Here is a 12,677-nt window from a genome sequence, read left to right on the forward strand (position 1 = left end):
GACCAAAAAATTTGAGACTACAGGACTAGTTCATACGTACTATACAAGACAGTATATATGATTATCCTTCCACAAAAAGACTTAAAGTCCTCTGCTGAGAACTTAAAACAGCAAAACATACATTCATTCATTGTTCACTAACACTTAGTGTCTACTCTGGACTAGGCCCTCTGCCAAATGCTAGAGATTCAAAAGCAAGGAACTCACAATTTATAGGAGACTGCCAAGGTAAACAAATACACCACAATGTAAATACTTTGTATGATAAATATGAGCTGTGGATAAGGGACTCTAAGCATGCATTTTGGGAGGCAGAAGTTGGAATAAGGTCATGGAAGGCCTGCAAGTATGTACTATACTGTATTTTCACATATTTAATTCTCAAAACAACTGCATCAAATAAACATTATTTTCCCAGTTTTACCAATGAAAAAACCAATACTCTCCTTTGTTCGAGGTACAGAAAGTAACTGGTAGAACTGGCATGGTGTGTCTGACTGCAGGGTGCATGTTCCTGCTATCATACCAAAGGATGGGGAGGCTGCCCTGAACAAAGTGGCTGTATATCAGACTGCTGAAGATTTGAAGCCCAGCAGCCTGGGTAGCTCAGTGGTTTAACGCCACCTTCAGCCCAGGGTGTGATCCTGGAGACCTGGGATGGAGTCCCAAGTCGGGCTCCCTGCGTGGAGCCTGCTTCTCCCTCTGCCTGTGTGTCTCTGCCTCTCTCTCCCTGTCTCTCAGGAATAAATAAAATCTTTAAAAAAATAAAAATAAAAAACCAAAAAACAAGAGTTGGTAGAGATATGGAGAAGTAGAGTCCCTGGTGAGAATGCAAAATGACGCAGCCACTAAAACAGAACTACAAACAACTACCATAGGATTCAGCAGTCCCATTTCTAGGTATGTATCTGTTAAGGACTGAAAGCAGAGTCTCAAGAGGTATGTGACACCCCATCCACAGCAGTAGTACTCACAACAGCCAATAGGTGGAAGCAACAGAAATGTCCACTGATGGATGAGTGGATAAACAAGACTTGGTGTATACACATACAGTGGAATGCCATGTGGCCTTAAAAAGGGAGGAAACCCCATCACATGCTATCAGACATGGATGAACACTGAGAACATGAAGTGAAACAAGTCATAAAAGGACAAGTACTGTATGACTTCGCTTATATAAAGTACATAAAACAGTCAAATTAATAGAGACAGAAAGGGGAATGGGAGTTACAGGGGCTTGGAGAAAGGGCAACAGGGAGTTACTGCTTAATGGGTATAGTTTCACACATGCTGCTATCAACTGTGGAGCATTCATGACAGATTTTAAAATGCAATTACTGTGAAGTGCAGTGCAGAGTTGAAACATAGAAAAGAATCAGAACCAGTTCCTGGGGAGCTTATAGCTACAGGAGCCACAGAAATTTAACATCAAACATAGAACACACATCCACAACCATCACCTCCCCTCTAGGAGTACAGCCTAGGGAAATAGTTATTCATACAAGAGGTACACAAAGCTTCAACTACAAGACGGTCACAACAATGCTCTTTAGAGAAATACTGAATAAAAATTAAACGCTCAACAATTCATGCCCAATTAATAAATGAAAATGTAGCCACCTGACAGGATGTCATATGGATGTTAAAAATAAGAGTAGGGGATCCCTGGGTGGCTCAGCGGTTTGGCGCCTGCCTTTGGCCCAGGGCGCGATCCTGGAGTCCCGGGATCGAGTCCCGCGTCGGGCTCCCAGCATGGAGCCTGCTTCTCCCTCCTCCTGTGTCTCTGCCTCTATCATAAATAAATAAATAAATAAATCTTTAAAAAAATAAAAATAAGAGTATTTTAGGTTCAGTAGTTTGAATTTTTAAAAATGTTAATGAAATTTTAGGTAGCAGTTGAATCTTTTGATCAGTAAATGGTATAAAAAGATTACTTTTTACTGACATGTGACAATGCTATTTTTTTTTATCTATGTAAAAAAAACCAGCAGGTCATATTTTCTCAATTTCATAATAATGCTGTTTTCCTTTTCTGTATTTTTTTAAGTTAACAGGAGATAAAGATAATGAAGGTCTAATGAGGATGACAAAAGGGCGACACTGACAGACCAATTAAGACAGTTTGCTGGGGATCCCTGGGTGGCGCAGCGGTTTGGCGCCTGCCTTTGGCCCAGGGCGTGATCCTGGAGACCCCGGATCGAGTCCCACGTCGGGCTCCCGGTACGGAGCCTGCTTCTCCCTCCTCCTGTGTCTCTGCCTCTCTCTCTCTCTCTATGTCTATCATAAATAAATAAATAAGTAAATCTTTAAAAAAAAAAAAAAAAAAAAAGACAGTTTGCTGTACCTCTCTGAGGCTCAGCTTCCACACTTAGTACCAAGGCAGATGCCATCTACTCTGCACAACCAAAGTGAAAGTCAGCTAAAGAGTCTTAACACCAATGAGGGGAGGGGAGGGGTGGTACAGGGAGCAAGGCATCAGCCTTCCCAGTGGTGTCCTTCCTCCTTAAGTTTTTAATAAAAAATGCTTTTTCTGGAGTGCCTGGGTGGCTCAGTCGGTTAAGCATCTGTCTTTGGCTCTGGTCCTGATGTCTGGGTCCTAGGATCAAGCCCCATGTCAAGCTCCCTGCTCAGCCGGGAGTCTGGCTTCTCCCTCTACCCCTACCCCCTACTCATGCTCTCTTCCTTCTGTCTCAAGAAACTAAATAAAATCTTAAGAAAAAAAAGTTTTTTCAGTTTCATTCAGACTTACAGGATAACACTGTCAAGATTTTCATTTATTTTTGTTGGGGATTTCTTCTGCTGCTCTTACACTGGTCTCTTAGCATACTAAGAAAATTAAATTCACCCAACTATTCAAAGGCACTGCCCTGTGTATCCGAGATTAGAGATAAACAAGAACCCTGGCCTTGGGAGAGATAAGACATGCAAATAACTAGACTAGTGTGATAAATGAAAGTAGAGAAATATACGCACAAGGTGTATAAAGGCCCCACATTAACAAGCTATCTAGAGACAGTGACAGGACAGGACAGTGGGAAACCAGGGTAAAGCACACTCAGCTAAAGGTGGCGGCACAGATGAAGGTGTAGGTCTTGTGTCAAAGGAGCTGCAGTGTCGTGTTCTTGAAGAACTTTTCAAATACATTCTGCTGGAGCATAATGTGGGTGGAAAAATGGTGAGTGGGCAGAGGAGGATGGGGAAGCAGCCTTGGACCAGCTTTAGGAGACCCTCAGGAAGATCCCAAGACCTGCTGACACTACTGGGCACTATATTTTTCCTTTCTCATGTGAAGCAAATGAAACAAGCTATTTTCATTAAGTGTGTCACACCAGGGTCTGTGCGTCCTCTTCCTACAAGATAGACTAAGAAGAAAATGAAACACTGAACACTTTGGCCTAAAAGTCTCTTTGTTTTGGAGTTCCAGTTGGCTTGCTCCATGTCTCTATTAGAAAACCTAAACTCCTCAGCTGAGAAAAACTGTTACTGGAAACCACTGCAGGCCCAAACTCTGCCCGAAGGAAGGTCCTGAAAGGGGTCAGGAAACTTTCCTGGGCACCAAGCCCCCTACTTACAGCATCCATCCCCAAAAGCAGGAGAGCCACACCACCTCTGCGCACCAGAACACTTTGTTCATGAAGAACATGCTCTCCCCTTTGGCAGAGTGCTGAAAGCAGCGACTTACATCTGAATGCTCCTCAGCGCTAGTGTGAATCGGTTTAAAGGGGCAGTAAAAATTGTTCCTCTGCAGTGTAAATAATCAAAGGCCTGGCTCAGGGACAGGAATTATTTCTAATTTTAGCAGGTATTAAAACTGTTAAATAATGACTTATGCTTGACTCAGAGATGCCAGATTCCTTGGAGTTGGGCTGCTTACAGATCCAAAAAAACAAATGAGTCATTTAAATGAAAATGCACAAAAGAAATATATTACTGTTTTAGGAAAAAAATTTACACGTTAAACACTATGAAAAGATTTTTTTTTAAGAGAAAATAAAGTTGTTATAAATCAGTTACATATACAGATATCTCCCCCCTTTAAGCTCATTGCCCTGGCTCAGGGCTGCGTCCAGCCTGACTAGTGGAAAAGCCTCTTTACCAATCAGCTCACTGCTAGTGACACCCACATTTCACAATAAGATTTTCTAGTAAGAGCATGGAGATATCCCCGTATTTTGAATGATTGTATATATAAAATTCTAATAATTAGATGTATTATATATAATTTATTCTGTCTCCTATTTTGGTCCGTTTTTAAGTTTGTTTTTTTCCCTTATTTCTTTTAAAGAATGCTGCATTGGGATCCCTGGGTGGTGCAGCGGTTTGGCGCCTGCCTTTGGCCCAGGGCGCGATCCTGGAGACCCAGGATCGAATCCCACATCGGGCTCCCTGCATGGAGCCTGCTTCTCCCTCTGCCTGTGTCTCTGCCTCTCTCTCTCTCTCTGACTATCATGAATAAATAAATAAAATCTTAAAAAAAAAAAAAAAAAAAAAAGAATGCTGCATTGGACAACCTTGTACCTACACCTTACCTGGGTGAACTCTTGCAAGTTTACTTGTAGGATAAATCTTTAGAATGGCATTACTGGCTCAGAGTGATACATTTTGATAGCTACTCCAAATTGCCCCCAGAAAATAGGATGATTTATACTTCCATTACATGTATGCCAGTCAATACCAGTTCCCCATCATTTCCAGCACCAGGTATTAAACTGTAATTTCTAACCCTCTGATGTGTAAAAAATCTTTGTCATTTAAAATTTTCGATTAGGGGATCCCTGGGTGGCGCAGTGGTTTGGCACCTGCCTTTGGCCCAGGGCGTGATCCTGGAGACCCGGGATCGAATCCCATGTCGGGCTCCCAGTGCATGGAGCCTACTTCTCCCTCTGCCTGCCTCTCTCTCTGTGACTATCATAAATAAAAAAATAAAAATATAATAAAAAATAAAATAAAATAAAATAAAATTTTCGATTAAACTACAGCACTTTTCATTTTGACCATATGAGTTTTTTACTAAATTTCACATTTCTAATGTGAAAACTTCATACCCACATTTCTAATAGGTAGAAAAAAACTTTTCTGGTTTGTAAAATCTTCATATATGAAGAAAATTATTCCTAGTTCTATTAATCAAATCGTGGCAAATATTTTCCCTACTTTATTATTTTTGTGATACTGAAGTTCTTAATTTTGATATTAAATCTATGATCTTGGGGCAGCCCCGGTGGCTCAGCAGTTTAGCGCCACCTTCAGCCCAGGGCCTGATCCTGGAGACCCGGGATCGAGTCCCACATCAGGCTCCCTGCATGGAGCCTGCTTCTCCCTCTGCCTGTGTCTCTGCCTCTCTCTTTCTCTGTGTGTCTCTCATGAATAAATAAAATCTTTAAAAATAAATAAATAAATCTATGCTCTTTGTCTCTAGGCTTTACAACATCCTCAGAAGACCTTCATCACTCTAATATTATGAACAAGTAATCAATCCATGCTTCACTCTATAACTTTCATAGTTTCACTTATGAACCATACTGTAATCTCTGGAATTTCAGCGTAAGGAGGCAAAGAGAAGAGATTGCCTATGGAAGTGATCAGTGCCCATGAACATGTGTGCATATGTCTGCACTTGCTCTGCGAGTAGCCCAGCACTTCTCTAGCACCAACCTGTTCTGACCCACTAAGATAGTAGGATGCTTGTCACCATCTGGTAGTGCTTCCCCATACTCTTTTCAGAATTAGCGGTTTTCCTGGCTTTCACACTTTTCCTGGTAAACTTTAGTGTATCTTTGTTATATTCCTCCCAAAAATCTTGTTGACATCTTACAGAGAAAGCAACTTCATAGATAAATTTAAAGACCTGTCACTCTTCCAAAATTAAACTGTCCTTTACAGGAATATGAGGTCTTCTTTTTTGTGTTTTTTTACAAACTTTAGTAGCATTTATAAAAATTTTCATAGAGATCTTGAATATTTCTTTTATTCTTTAAAGATTTGAGAGAGAGAGCATGTGCACTCACACAGCACGAATAAGAGGAACAGGGGGAGAGGGAGAAGAGAAGCAGACTCCCTTCTGAGCAAGGAGCTCAATGCGGGGCTGGATCCTAGGACCCTAAAATCATGACCTGAGCCAAAATCAAGTTGGAGGCTTAGCCAACTTAGCCACTCAGGTGCCCCTAGATTGTGAATTTTTTTTTTATGATTATTTATTTTATTTTATTTATTTGAGAGAGATAGTGACAGAGATGGTGAGTGGGGAGGAGAGGGAGAAGCAGGCTCCTCGCTGAGCAGGGAGCTCAACACAGGACTCAACCCCAGCACCCCGGGATCATGACTGGAGCCAAAGGCAGATGCTTAACTGACTAAGCCACCCAAGTGCCCTCTTGAGTATTTCTTATGTCTAGTATTTTACCTTTTTAGTTGCTCTCACAAATGGGCTGTTTCCTTCCAATTAATTTTTGAACTGGTTTTCATCTGCCTATGGAAAACAACTACCAATTCCTGCGTATTAAGGTTAGAACCAGCCAACTTACCATATCCTCTTGCTATTTTCCCAATTTTTTGGACTGGATTTGCTTCAGCTTCCACTATAAAGTACCACAAAAAATTTTGACTTCTCTATAATATGTATCTTTCTTCTGGCTTATTAGATTGGCAAATACTTCCTGAACAAAATTAAATTATACTAATACTGGATACCCTTATATTTTTCTTGATATCTATGGTAACTTTGCTAGGAATTACTGTTAAGCATGACACTGGCTTTTGGTGTGAGAAACAGGAAGTTGTCATAAAGTATTTATAATCCAAGTCCTAGTAGTTTCAAGTTTATACAGGGAAACAGATTACCATGACACAAAAATGTTTACTGATCAACTGGCCCCAATAAAATCTGTACCCACTCAAATAACCTTCCTGGTTCAGCATCTATTCCTACGCACCTTTAGGACTATGCTGCAAATACAAAGCAAAACATATTTTTCTAGAGCTATCACATAATTTCATCAGATAAATTACATTAAAAACCCCAAAACTGGGGACGCCTGGGTGGCTCAGCAGTTTAACATCTGCCTTTGGCTCAGGTCATGATCCCAGGGTCCTTGGACCAAGTCCCATATCAGGTCCCTTCAGGGAGCCTGCTTCTCCCTCTGTCTCTCATGAATGCGTAAATAAAATCTTTAAAAAATAAATAAAAATAAAAACCCCAAAACTTCATTCTGCACTCATCCTTAGTGTATATTTGTATTTTTATTTAAAGATTTTATTAAAAAAAATAAATAAATAAAGATTTTATTTATTTATTCATGAGACACACAGACAGAGAAAGAGAGAGGCAGAAACATAGGCAGAGGGAGAAGCAGGCTCCATGCAGGGAACCTGATGTGGGACTCAATCTCGGGACTCCAGGATCACGCCCTGGGCCAAAGGCAGGCGCTAAACCGTTGAGCCACCCAAGGATTCCTAGTGGATCTTTTTAATGTAAGCCTCTTTCTTCCACTATTTACTACAAAATTGTTTCCCATTAAAACTGGATTCCATTTTTCTAGTACTAATAATCAACCAATAAGGGCTTAGTTTTCAAATGTGGAAGGGAATACACATTTATTCCCATTTATTCCTGTTTTACTGAAATTTAACCACTTTCAAGCCTTCCCACCACTACCAAATCAGAAATTTTGGTCAAATGCTTTTAGGGAGCTACTGAGATGATCGTATGAATACTGGAGACAGAACTAGTGCAACATTTGTGAGTTGTAGCTAACAGCCTTGGTTCAAATCCTGGCTCTGCCACATATCAATGTGTGAGCTTCATTAAGTTCCTCAATGGCTCCATGGCTTAATTTCCTCGTTTATAAAATAAGGATGTTACCTACCTCATAGGTTGGCTCACTTACTTGAGTTACTACACATAAAGCATCCAAGAGCATAGTCGAGCACTAGAAGTAGTCAACAAGGATGACTTATTCTTCTCCTCTAATGTATTTGTCTATACATTACCATTATTTCTTATTAATTCCTTGCCCTTATAAAATGGTATGAATCCTCCTTGGCCATGGTGAAATATTTTTTTAATGTATCACTGGATACCATTTGCTAGTATTTTATTTTAAAATTTCACATCACTAGAACATATCAAATTTCCAATTTTAGTACCATCTTCATGCCAAGATCAAGTGTCAATGTTCCATTGGCTTTATAAAAACAATCTGTCACTTTTTCCTCCTTATGCTGGTCAACAATTTAAACCTTATCAAAATTACCTATTTTAGTATTTTTTAGTTTTTATTTTTTTATTTTTATTTTTTATTTATGATAGTCACAGAGAGAGAGAGAGAGAGAGGCAGAGACATAGGCAGAGGGAGAAGCAGGCTCCATGCACCGGGAGCCCAACATGGGATTCGATCCCGGGTCTCCAGGATCGCGCCCTGGGCCAAAGGCAGGCGCTAAACCGCTGCGCCACCCAGGGATCCCCTATTTTTTAGTTTTTAAAGCTGTTTTTCCTCTTTATCTCTTTTGTTTTGTCTAGGTTTACTGTATTCTAATTTCTTCAGCCAGATGCTTATTTTTATTTATTCTTCATTTCATAATTTGAGTGTTCCAGGAGATGCATTTTCCTTTGAACAAAACTTTTTTTTATTTTTAAAGATTTGAGGGGGGTGGAGAGCAGAGAGGGAAAGAGAGAAGCAGACTCCCCACTGAAAAGAGAGCCTAACATGGGGCTTGACCTCAGGACCCTGAGATCATGATCTGAGCCAAAGGCAGATATTTAACTGACTGAGCCACCCAAGAGCCCTTGAGCAAAACTTTTTTTTTTTTTTTTATGATAGTCACAGAGGGAGAAGCAGGCTCCATGCAGGGGGCCCGATGTGGGATTCGATCCGGGGTCTCCCAGATCGCGCCCTGGGCCAAAGGCAGGCGCCAAACCACTGCGCCACCCAGGGATCCCAAAACTTTTTAATATTACTCTTTAAGATACTCTGTGGAGAATTTTGGTCTAATTGATGGTTGCCTCATCATTTGCATCATTTCCTGTTTCTTCAACATAGTGGCATTGATTTCGAATTTGATTGTGCCCAACTCCAGAATCCAACCCTGCTTTGGCTTTGTGTGTCTTATCATATCCTTTGTTTATGCTTGGAGAAGAGCATCTTCCTAGTGGCCCACAGAAGGATCATACAAGGGTGGATCCTAATATTTGGCAACCATCGTCCAATCTCAAAAGATTTGATGATTAATTCACCCTGAAGCTGACCTTTATTAGTGGGAGAATAAAGCAGCAGCAGTAAGCTGAGTACACCAAGTCCATTACTAAGTTTTTGACCACAACAGAACAATGTAAGAGATACATACAAACCTGAAATATCCAGGCTCCATGACAGTCTTGCCACAGAAAGAAAAATAAAGTAACCAATGGTAGCCATCTTTCTGCTAGATCATGCTGAAATGCAGGTGCGGGGGTGGGGGAGAAAGAAACAAAAAACTTAAAATGGACAAAGAAATGTTCTCTAAAATTCCCTGTTTTGTCCTGAAATTTTAGTTCATTCTGGATAAACAGGATCTTGTAGCACAGATAATGAGAAGCCTTAGTTGTGATATCTAGCTATAGCCTCCTTAATTTGCTGACTGCATTGTTTTGATTTGCTTTTCTGGAAAAGCATTCTTGCTAAAAGCCATACAGACTTCCTCCTTCCTAGGGTAACAGTACTTCAGTAATTTATATAGTATAGATTGTGCCATGCAGCATTTGATGACTCCATTTTTTTTTTAAGATTTTTTTTTTTCAGCAATCTCTACACCCAACATGAGGTCAAACCCACAACCCCAAGATGAAGAGTAGCATGCACCACTTACTGAGTCAGCCAGGCACCCTGAAAACTCAATTTTTAAAACTGTTAACCTGTTGCTTACTTTATTATGCTAATTCCTGTTTCAACAGCTGTTGCCTTTAATTCAGGATACATTTCTTGTGTAGGACAGCACTTCTTCCTCCATCATTTTTATGCATATCTTATTTATCTGACTTGGGGAGAACCGGAAAAAAAAAAAAAAAAAACCCACACCCACAGCTTTTTAAATTTGCTTAAAACATACCTTCCTCCTGTTACATTTTGTGCTCCTAACCAGTTAAGGAAACCAATGGCACCCCCCCCCCCATGGGATTTCTAGTTTAAAAAAAAAAAGTCTAAAGATGCTTAAAAAGTAGTTAGGGTAGAATCTGATCATTATTAATCACTTAGTCTTCTACATCCTCACTTTTTACTGTTTTAGCTGACACACACTTGCCAATCTAAGATTAACCAACATTTTAAAAACAACTGAGCATTTTAAAAACAAATGCTTTATATCGATGTAATGCTGTGTTCTTCAGCATCTCAGGACTAAAGAATAATAAGGTCTGCAAGAATACTCAGATTATATACCATATTGTGACAATTTACAAATGTAAGAAATTTCGTTTACATACTGAATACATAACGATGCATTTTAAATTCTAAAGCCACCACCTGCAAACTGTTTAACAATCTATTGCTCCTTGATAATACAAACTAAGTTATTTGTACACACGACCAACCAAATTTTGTCCATGTTCACTTTTAATTTTTACTGGAATGATTTAGTTTTCAAAATTTTGCAAATTAAAGTTAATTCATCTAGTTTGTCATGGTTCTTTGTAACAATGGAGACTTATTAAACAGAAAACTGTGGCTAGCAGAAGTTAGCCGTTTACTGACCCTTGTATATAATTGCTTTAAGATATTTTAAAAACATCACCGTAGGGCAGCCCCAGTGGCGCAGCGGTTTGGCGTCGCCTGCCGCCCAGGGCCTGATCCTGGAGACCTGGGATCAAGCCCTACGTCGGGCTCCCTGCATGGAGCCTGCTTCTCCCTCTGCCTGTCTCTGCGCCTCTCTCTCTGTGTCTCTATGAATAAATAAATAAAATATTTTTTAAAAAATCACTACATTTAGAGCCTCAAATTTAAAAAAATAGGCCTGGGCATAGAAAAAGCAAGGTAACGAAACCCTCCTAGAGTTCACAGATTTAAAACTTTCCCTCTAAATTTTAATCTCCTGAGACTTGTGATGTCTTCAAAGAAACCACCAATGCCTGTGTGAAAAGAAGTTTTCCTTCTAGTTTCATGCTATGCACCAGGAGGGTATAAGCAGATTTTTAATTTGGTAACAGAAGCAAGGACAGTGTGCACAGTATTCTGTGGCAATGGAGTTTAGAGTTTATACTGTTTATACTGTGAACACAGCTAAATTTCTTTACTAAACTGATCTCCATATTTAAATTCCTTAACATGGGTAATTCTTCGCAATTTCCTGTAAAACTAATTTACCATAATCTCATACTGTTTGCTCCCTAAAACACTTGAGCTATCTGAATAGAAGTACAGTTAATACGGACTTTCAAGCAACTACAAGTGTCAAAATTTTGTGGCATAATTACAGTGTAAAGTCTAACCGCTCGCTGAAATTTACAGCCCACACGTATAAGCAAGGCCCAGATGTGATCCTAGCACAAAGGTCTTTGTGCAAAAACGGGGGGGGGGGGGGGGGGGGGGAACAAGTGTAATTCTCAAAGGATGCGAACTCCCACCAGTCAGCAAGTCTGAGTCAGCAACCAGAACAAGATCAGTCTGGGTTCCAATCCGAGTTGTCACACTACCTTGCTACAATATTCAAAGCAATGTCCCTACTTTAAAAATCCAATTCTCCAACCCAACTCTTTAATCTATCAAAGGAGAAACCAGAGATCTCCACTCAGGGGGGTAGCCGCTTATGATTTTTTTTTTTCTTTAGATGCAATAAGGGTGACTCCAGATCCGAAGTGCCTAACCTGTGGTCTGGAACCACGAGCGGACCGGACCGGTTCTGGTTCCTTTTGATTTCACTGAATCCTTTCCGAGGAAGGGTGGAAGGAGGCTCAAACTGGCAAGTTCACTACCCTAACCCTGCCACTACAGGGCTTTCTGTTACAGGTAGAGCGAGTAGAGGCTCTACTCTACTTAAGACCAGCTGTGCAGAGCTGACCCGGCAAAGTAAAGGTTATGCCCAAAGGGTAAATAGAACTGAGGCATCGACACGCTCGATCTAACTGCGCTCGGCGCTAACCAGTACAGAGGTTTAACATGAGCAAACCGCCCGCCCCCCGACAGCCCCGTTCAACGGAGTTTTTCCCACAACGCGATGCAACATGGTGTCGCCGCAGATGCCCTGACCGGCTGCGGCTGGACTTACCGCCCTCCGGGCGTCCATTTCCCCCAAGTGCGATGAGAGAGGAGCGGGGGCTGGGCACACCCCGAGGCCCCCGCCGTCTCCGACAGTGAGCCGGCTCGGGGGGCCCAGAACCCCGCACCCGGGCGGGCAGGGAGGGGGCAGGGACCCTTCCGCCGCCCAACGCCGCCCGCCCCGGGGCGAAGGCAAAGCCCGGCCCTCCCCGCCCTGCGGCTCGTGGGCCGCGGGAGGCACCTCCCCGCAGGGGCGCGTCCGCCGGAGCGCACAGCCTCCTCGCCGGAAGGGCTCGTTCCCGCAGCCGCCCCGCGAAACCCCGCGAAACCCCGCAAAGCCCGGCGGGAGCCGCGAGGGCGCGGAGCCGAGCCTGGGCGGGCGCTCGCCTCCTCCAGCGCCGGCGGCGAGGGCCCCGCCCGGGAGGGCGCGCGGGGGCGGCGGGCGGCCTCTCCACA

The 12,677-nt window shown here is 41.9% G+C and overlaps 1 protein-coding gene and 1 non-coding gene across 12 annotated transcripts in view; one reads left to right on the forward strand and one right to left on the reverse strand.

Annotated features, from left to right (window-relative positions):
- Positions 1–12,677, reverse strand: part of SLC25A51 (solute carrier family 25 member 51) — a 43,859-nt gene that overhangs the window by 30,972 nt on the left and 210 nt on the right. For 2 of the 11 annotated variants that reach the window (XR_012038297.1, XM_072842013.1), the window contains exons 2-3: positions 9,344–9,427; positions 1,621–1,789 (exon numbers count right to left, since the gene is read on the reverse strand). The exons of 1 other annotated variant lie outside the window; for it this stretch is intronic. The gene's annotated coding sequence lies outside the window, so the exon portion shown is untranslated. Of the gene's footprint in view, positions 1–1,620; positions 1,790–9,343; positions 9,428–9,897; positions 9,917–12,231; positions 12,510–12,677 lie in introns of those variants that run through there. 8 more of the 11 variants (XR_012038298.1, XM_072842014.1, XM_072842015.1 and 5 more) reach the window with 8 other exon arrangements.
- On the forward strand, positions 11,046–11,092 carry LOC140642047 (small nucleolar RNA SNORD42). The gene has a single exon (XR_012038627.1). It is a non-coding gene; the product is annotated as a small nucleolar RNA SNORD42 (small nucleolar RNA).

This window comes from Canis lupus, chromosome 10, assembly GCF_048164855.1.
Source record: "Canis lupus baileyi chromosome 10, mCanLup2.hap1, whole genome shotgun sequence".
NCBI classification, from domain to species: domain Eukaryota; kingdom Metazoa; phylum Chordata; class Mammalia; order Carnivora; family Canidae; genus Canis; species Canis lupus.